The sequence below is a fragment of the Phascolarctos cinereus genome, unplaced genomic scaffold (assembly GCF_003287225.1).
Source record: "Phascolarctos cinereus isolate Bilbo 61053 unplaced genomic scaffold, phaCin_HiC Scaffold_9;HRSCAF=440, whole genome shotgun sequence".
Taxonomy (NCBI): domain Eukaryota; kingdom Metazoa; phylum Chordata; class Mammalia; order Diprotodontia; family Phascolarctidae; genus Phascolarctos; species Phascolarctos cinereus.
In genome coordinates, this window is record NW_027556402.1 from 109926251 (window position 1) to 109935166 (window position 8916).

Below are 8916 nucleotides of genomic sequence, written 5' to 3' on the forward strand. Positions count from 1 at the left end.
GCAAGCAGGCAAGAAGAAGCTTCAGTCCAAATGAAGTTGAATTAGATGACATCTAAGGTAACTTCCTGTTCAAGACAATAATCATATGATCCTGGAATGTTTGGAGTATTCTAGCTAATTGAGTATTCTGGTCAACTAAGAGAAAACACATATCATATGGGGATGATAAATTTTTAAGGTTTAGGATACAATAGAATATGCGTGCCAGGAAAACCACACTGAACATAATTTTATATATATCTTTGATGATTCAGAAGGTACTGCAGGATCTTTGGGTATGCTAGGATTGTCCTTATGGAAATCAGTCATTGTGCTGTGTCATAAACATATAAGATAATGCAGAAGATTGGGCTGAACTATGCAAAAGCCATCACATACCATGGCCATTATTTAAAAAAACAACAAAGCCAAAAACTCTGTGACTTCAGCTTCTTTACATGTTTTTGATGTCACTATCTGAAAAGTAGAGTGTGGAAAACAATTCCAGTTATTTGGACTTTTTTGGTTGCTTAGATTCTGGAAAAAGAGGAGTTATGTTCATACCATGATGGAGAGGGAAAGAATCCCAATAATGGTTTGCAAAAGACACGATAATGATAATAACCCTTCTAACCATGGAATCTTTGGAGAGCAGCTAGGATTGGATGAGTGCCACTTCCTGTCAGCCACCCATTTTCTTTCTAAAGAAGAAAAAGGAGAACAGTTGAAATTCCTCTTTTTTTTTCCCCCTTGAAATGTCCAGAATATGGAAAGTCCAGGCTAAGGATTATTCTTTAGAAGAATTATTTATGGAGTTTAGAGTTTAGACCTATGACTTTCCTCCTGCAAATAAGCACGTCCATAACTGAGAAACTTGCTTGCAAGAAATAGAGCTGCTTTATCTCCTCAGTTGTCCCTCTGCCTGCAAAAACAACAACAAGAACAAGAAGAACAACAAAAGAAAAGAAAAAAGAAAAAGAGAAAGGAATTATGCTTTGGGAAAGGATGTACACTGACATAAATTCAATGCCTTGCCTCCATGATTTCTTTCAGAAGAGAGCAGCGCCAACATGAATAAGTGAAATATAATACAGTGATAGGGCATTTGGCCTCAGGATTTTCCTGGAAAATGACCATGTACCAGGACTGATTGTAGATATAAATGGTGAGAGGCTTTTTTTTTGTCCTGGGACACAAACATTTTCTGTCTAAGTGAACTTTGCCAGTTGTGCCTTTCATTCCCTTACATCTTTACTCTCAATAAACCATGCATTTGGTTGTTAAGAATCCCAGTTGGAGTCCTAGGAATAAACATTCAGGAAACATTGTTGATTTTGGATCATGAGCCCAGCTATAGATTCCTGCAGGGTTAGGAGGGGGCCATATAGTGAATCTTCATTTTTCCGAACAGTCATTTGATCAAAATGAAGTCTGTTACTGTTTCGGGCAAGAAATTCATAACAGAAACAAGGATATGGGGAGTTGTGGACCATTCTAGGATTCTGGCCATGCATATGCAGCTTGCTGAGGAAATGCCCAGGGTGGGACACTTGTGGGCTATTTGAAGCAGAGAGGAGAAATAAGGACAAGTTCAAAGTGAGCCAAACCTAGGACCATGGATGGTCTGGAATCATTTTCATTAAGTCCATTAGCCAAATCTTAAAAAATAACTTTTGAGACATTCATTGTTCTTATGTGATAAGTGAATGGTATTCATGATCTGACTACTGTTAAATAATCCCTCTATTTTATTTGAGGAGAGCTTGGTTATCTAGCTTATCTCAAACTTTCAATGAGGCTGAAACATCAGTGTTTTATTTCCCCCTCTTCCTGCTTCCCATCCCCCTATCATAAGTACTGAATTCTCTCCATCAGCTGTGTTTTCTATATCTGCTCTGTTCAAATTACCATATGCATAAAAGTCAGCTGCCAGACTGCTGCCTCACCCTGGGTCCTGGGAACATACTACCCTCATTTTGATCTCTCTACACTAGCTGTTTAGACCATTTCCTTTCGAACTTGAGTTTCATGTGGCTCTTGTGAGACTGACTGGCTGGCTGATCCCCTTTTTTCCCTTCCTTTCCCTTCCCCCATCCTTCATCCAGCACATTCCCATCCCCCACCCATCTCTCTCCCTGGCATTGAGATTTGGAGGCTTGTTTGTCTGCTTATCATAGCTGAAGTTTATTTGTTGCCCCTACTGGCCCTATGGGAAAATCCAAGGCTAGGCTCCCTTTAAACATTTATGAACAGGGTTCATGGAGCCTGACTCCCTTTGGAGAGTTGCTGTGACTTCATCAAATGTCTTTTAAGCAAAACATGCTTTTGTTATCTGAGAAATTGAGTACAGTGTCTCTTTTCAGATCTCAGGGGTATGAATTACAATAATCATATAGAGTGAAGAGACTGAAAGAGTATTTACTCTCTCTACTTAGGGTAGGGGTGAAGAATAGGAAAGAGGAAAAGAACTCAGTCAGTCAGCAAGCAAACATGTATAACATGTCTACTATGTGCCAGGCATTGTGCTAAGTGTGGGGGATACAAAGAAAGATAAAAATGTGGTTTGCACTCCCAAAGAACTCACATTCTAATGGGGGAGATAATATGAAAATGTACCTGGTAGCTATATACAGTGCAAAAGAGAAACATTATTTTAGAGAGAAGGCTGTAGCAATGGGGGTGGTGGACCAAGAAGGGCTTTCAGTGGAAGGTTACCTGCTTTTAGAAGTAAGAACTCTTTTTCCACCTCATTCCTACCCAGTTAGATGCTATAAATATAATCCTTCTTAAAGTCACCACTATCAAAATCAACATCATAAGCATCCTTTACTCTTTTCCCTATTCCTCATTAAAAAAAGAAAAGGAAGAATAGAAAAAATGGAAAAGATGGGCAAGTGGTAAGACCAAAAATCCTCACATGTCATCCTGAGATGTTTGAGGGCTCCCTCGCTCAAACATTGCCCAAATCACCCATGTTTATTCTTATGAAGTGTTCAGATTGATCATTTGTGTGAAATAGGAGTATAGGTTACCAGTTTCACTAGCCATTTTCAATGTTGTTCTGAAGATGATTTGCATGCCAGCAAAAGGCATTATGGGGATTAAAAAGAATATTCTCTACCTTTGTAGATTTGCCAAGTAGAGACTCCAGAATAATTTGAAGGATATCTATGCTAGGAACTTGGGATGTGATAGATGTTGAAAGGAATTTTGGGGGTATCCACCACTTTTCTTTAAATATACATGTACATACATATATATAATGTAAATATACATGTACATACGTACATATATATGCAAATATTTATCTTTCTCTTTCATTGCTCCCCTTCCACAATTCCACAATAAAAAATAAAACCTTCATAACAAATATTCATAGTTTATCAAAACAAATTTTTATATTGACCATGTCCAAATGTATTATGTCTTTTCCTGTATTTCGTCTGTTGCCTCTCTAGCAGAAAGCTGGTAGTGTATATTTCATCTTGATTCCTCTGGACTTGTGGACTTGCATTAATCAGAATTCTGAAGTCTTTCAGTTTCTTTTCTCCATAATGTTGTTATCATTGCACAAATTCTTCTCCTAGTTCTGTTCACTTCACTCTCCATCAGTCCATGGAGATCTTCCCAGTCTCTTCTAAAACTTTCCATTTCATCATTTCTTATGTTATAATAATATTCCATTACATTCATATATCATATTTCATTTAACTATTTCAAAAATGGCTAAATAAGGGCATCCCCTTGGTTTCTAGTTTTTGGTGACGATGAAAAGAACTGCTATAAATATGTCTACATATATTGGTCCTTTTTCTCTTTTTTTTATCTCTTTGGGATATAGACCTAGTAGTAGTATTGCTGAGTCAAAGAGTATACACAGTTTAGTAACTTTTTGGATATAGTTCCAAATTGTTTTCCAGAATGGCTATACCACTTCTCAGTTCTACCAACACTGCAGCAGGGCCAGTTTTCACACAGTCCCGCCAATATTTGTTGTTTTCCTCCTTTATCTTCTTTGTGAATTTGATGGTACCCATCACTTTTTTTACTGACACAATCACTCCAATTTCCATGCGAATTTGAGGAGGCAGATTGAAAAGGAACATTTTGATCTGGTGAATTTGACTGTCTTTAGATTTCCCCCCACTAACTAAAACTTCCCAGCAATTAAAGGTACTGTATTCCTTATATTGTGAAAAAGAAAACATTTTGTAAGATGGTGTTACTATAATAGAGGGCTTCCTGGTGTGGTGGAAAGTACTGAATGATCGCAAACATTGGTCCTAATCTTAGCTCTGTGACTAAATATTAATGTGATGGAGAATGAATACAAAACCATGGCATAGTCCTATAAAAATAGTATCAGGAATACTAAAGCTCAGAATGAACTGAGGCTGGCCAAAAAAGCTCAAAGTAACAGTAATAGTTTTTTTTTTTAAAGTTACGTGGTAGGGGAAGGATCGAAAAGGTGATTACTGTCTTGAACTATATGAAACAATTATCTTAGATGGGGGAAAGAAGGTAAAGCTGAAGAGGTCTAGGACTTTTGGGGTGTTGCAAAGCTACTCAACAATTTTTTTTGACTTTTTTCCCCCCTCTGTTAAGAATGATTGTAAATTGAATAGAATGGAATGGAATTGTCTAATTGGAAGTTAAAACATAAGATAAATCGGGAGCTGATAAGAGAATACCTAGATACTTTTGAAGAGTTTAAATCACCTTGGTGAAATGGGTATTGAAAGGACTGGTGGATATGATTATTAAGCCATTGTCATTGACTTTTGAAAGATATTGGAGAACTCTTCAAAACACAAGTGCCACAGGACTGGAGAAGAGCAAGTGTCCCATTTTTTCAAATGGAATAAAATGGAGTCTTTAAGATATAAGACTTGACTTTAATTCTTGGAATTTAGCTTGACTTTAATTCTTGGAAAAACTCTAGAATGTAGCATTAAGAGGATGAGCAAATGAACATCTAGAAAAAGAAACAGTGATTACAAAGAGCCAGCATGGATTTTTTACAAATGGATTGTGCCATTTCTTGTTTAAAAGGGTTACTAGACTAGCATATTAGGGAAATATACTGAACTTATATTGCCTTAATTTTTAGCAAGGCATTAGATAAAGTCTCTCATTCTATTCTTCTTTAATTTTTTAATTTTTAAATTCTTTTGGGAACTTCCGCTTCTGGGAGACAAGAGGGCAGAGTGAAAAGGTAGTTGCTCTCACTCTCCCCATCAACCTCTGAAAACCCAGAAAATATCACCCCTGGAAAAAGACCCTGGAACACCTGAACTAGAAGAAAGATGAGGAGCAGCAGTACAGCAGCCCAGCAAACGGGTCTCCCAGTGCCTCAGCAAAAATAAGGGAGGCAGAACTACAAGGGGCCCCAGGCGGACAAGTACCCTGCAGCATTCATCTGAAAGGAGGTGAAGAAAACAACCTAAAGGCTTCCTAAAGCCCCGGCCTTGCTGATTCCAACCCAACACCAGGTGAGCTGCAGGAGCCCTGAAGCCTCCAATTGTGAAGAAATCCTGAAGCTCAGGTGGTAGAGCAGGCAAACACCAACACCTGGACCTCCTGAGTGCTTCAGTGAGGGTGGGGGGAACCGGTGGAAACCAGCTCAGAAAACCACCAGGAGCCTCTGCACTCCACCACAAAGGAATCTCCCAGTGCATTACCAGAAATGAGGGAGACAACACTGCAGGGGGCCCCAGGCAGATAAACACCCTGCAGCACCCATCTAAAAGGAGCTGAAGAAAGCTAAGGGAAAGGAAAAGCAGGCAACCTAGAATTGCCTGAAAGTTCCAGCCTTGCTGATTCCAGCAAGGTAAGCTGCCAGAAACCTACAGCCTCCAATTCCCAGCATAAGAGGCCCCAGCATACAAAGCCAGTGACCAAGACCTAGGCTCCCAACACAAGAAGCTTGGGTCAGTACCCTTTTTCCCCAGCAGGAGAGCTCAGTCTCTTCAAAGGCCAGGGAATAAAGAAACCCCATGAGTAAAAAGAAACGTACCATAGATTCATATTATGAGAAGAGTGAAGATCAAGACAGAAATTCTGAAGAGGACAACATTGTCAACAAACCCACATCTGCAACGTCAAAAGGGAATATGAAGTGGTCTGAAGCCCAAAAAGCCTTCTTCAAAGAGCTCAAGAAGGATTTTAATAGTCAAATGAGAGAGGTAGAAGAGTCCTTCAAAAATACAATTGGCCAATTGCAAAAAAAAAATACACTGAAGAAAACAAGTCCCTAAAAAGCACAACTGGCCAATTGAAGAAGGAAGGACAAAAACTAACAGAAGAGTACACTAAGGGAAACAAGTCCCTAAAAAACACAATTGGCCAGTTGAAGAAAGAAGTACAAAAACTAACAGAAGAGTATGCTGAAGGAAACAAGTCCCTAAAAAACACAATTGGCCAGCTGAAGAGGGAAGTACAAAAACTAACAGAAGAGTATGCTGAAGGAAACAAGTCCCTAAAAAACACAATTGGCCAGCTGAAGAGGGAAGTACAAAAACTAACAGAAGAAAACAATCTGTTAAAAACTAGAATTGGACAAATGGAAACTTATGTCTTTATGAGAGAGCAAGAATCAGTCAAACAGAAACAAAAAAATGAAAAAATAGATGAAAATGTAAAATACCTCATCAGTAAAACAACCGACCTGGAAAATTGACTCAGGAGAGACAATTTAAAAATTATTGGACTACCTGAAAATCATGATGAAAAAAAGAGCCTGGACAGTATCTTTCAGGAAATCATAAAGGAAAACTGCGCTGAAGTCCTAGAACCAGAAGGGAAAATAACCATAGAAAGAATCTACCGATCACCACCTGAAAGAGATCCCAAGGAGACCGTGCGACAGCTGCCGGAGGGCCACGGAGGATGCAGCGCAGCGTGGCCTGGCCTGGCCCCGCCTGCCATGAGGCCGCAGCAGGCGCCTGTGTCTGGCAAGGTCTTCATCCAGTGGGACTACAGCAGCGGCACCCAGTGCCAGTTTCAGACCAAGTTCCCTGCCGAGTTGGAGAACCGGGTTCTGAAGAAAATCACCAAATATATTCAGGAACAGAATGAGAAGATTTATGCTCCACAGGGCCTCCTTCTGACAGACCCAATTGAGAGAGGACTTCGTGTTATTGAAATTACCATTTATGAAGACAGAGGCATGAGCAGTGGAAGATAAACCATGGAGTCCAAGAGTCCATCTCAGAATGGGACTCTTCTGTCTACCGGCCAACTGCAGAGTGTCCCCTACCTCCTCTCCAAGCATCATTCCTTTGTATCTGCTGCCAGAGCCATGGTGCTATTCTACTCCAAGGACTAACTTTCTAAAATTCCGCTCCTGGGGTGACATCTAGTCACTCAGCATCCGCTTTGTGTCTTTTAACTGTGTAGGACTCTGTAATCTTTGTAGTTATTTCTGAGAAAATATAATGAAGCATTTCACTTTTTTAATTCAAAACAATTTAATAAAATGAGCTGTGTAAATAAGCCCAATCCAAAATCCATTTATCTGCCACCAGAACTATTGGTTCTGCTCAATATTTATGCTGTCCTCTCTACCAGGTGGTTTTTTTTTTATTTCAGCAAGTCAAATCCAGGTTTGGTTTCATTTTCCCTGAACTGAATGTTTTTTTCTTCTGGGTATGGTTTTTGATGAGGGGTAAGCTATGCCTGTGGCCTGCTGACACATCTCCTAGACATCAAGGAACTCAAAGGATTGCCAGAAGATGTTTCTATTATTAGTTTCTCATACTGAAGCTCATTGGAAAGATAATGTATAATGCTATTTGTTTTCAATGTAGCACTTATTTACTAAGTGAACCAGTATTTCATGTGATTTCCAGTTACCTTGATTCTCCTTGGAGAATTTTATCATTACTGCATTGCCATGAACGTTGGGAGGATGTAGTATATGTTGCTTGTTTTATTAAAACTATGTAAGCACAATAAAGTGGATGCTAAACCATCAGACCTATAGACATCCTTGCTCTGTCCCTTAATGTGTAATAAGCAAGTATAAGGAACATTTTCCTTATGGCTTTATTATAAATATAACTTATAGGGGAAATAATTTGGTAGGAATAATACTGTATGTGCTCATTTTTAAAAAAACTATTTCCACTGGCAAAACTTTTGAATCATAAACATTTCTTGAATTCAGTATTCAGGATGCACATAAATCTTGTAATTAGTTCAGGTAAAATAATATGAATATTTCCTGAGTAAAATTCCAAAAAATCTAATTTAATATTTGTTTCTCTTCTACCTACATTCTTCATGACAGTATTTTCCAAGACCTTGAAATTAAGTTAATCATTATGGCTTGAGAGCATTGTTCTTTGGAAAGAGCTAAGGGATTTACTAGAAAAGAATGAAAGAATTAAAGTTCTACTCCCAGTGATTGTAGGTGCTAATACTGGATCTAATCTTCCAGATTTAATCTCTGTTATGGATTTGTTAGTCATTCATCTAAACCCCAGAGGCTTGTTTAATATTTTAATTGTATAAAACCCTTTTTGTTTTTCTATGGCCTGTAACAGTATGTCTGTCTGCCTTTCACACCCATTGCAATAACTTTGCCCGAATATACTTTTCTTAAACAAAAAAAAAGAGATCCCAAATTGATAATGCCAAGAAATATAATAGCAAAATTCCAAAATTACCAGATAAAAGAGAAGGTGTTGCAAGTAGCCAGAAAGAAACAATTTAAATATTATGGAACCACAGTCAGGATTACACAGGACCTTGCAGCTTCTACATTAAAAGACTGCAGGGCATGGAACATGATATTCTGTAAGGCAAAGGAGCTTGGGGAGGAGGTGGATATTCAACAAAATAGGAGACTTCCAAACTTTCCTGATAAAAAGACCAGAGCTCAACAAAAAAATTGATCTTTAAGTACAGGACTCAAGAAGGACTTAAAAAGGTAAA

General features: G+C 38.5%; 1 pseudogene; it reads left to right on the forward strand.

Moving 5' to 3' along the window:
- Window positions 1–6904: 6904 nt before the first annotated feature.
- LOC110213662 (golgin subfamily A member 7 pseudogene) lies at window positions 6905–7499 on the forward strand (annotated as a pseudogene).
- Window positions 7500–8916: the final 1417 nt, after the last annotated feature.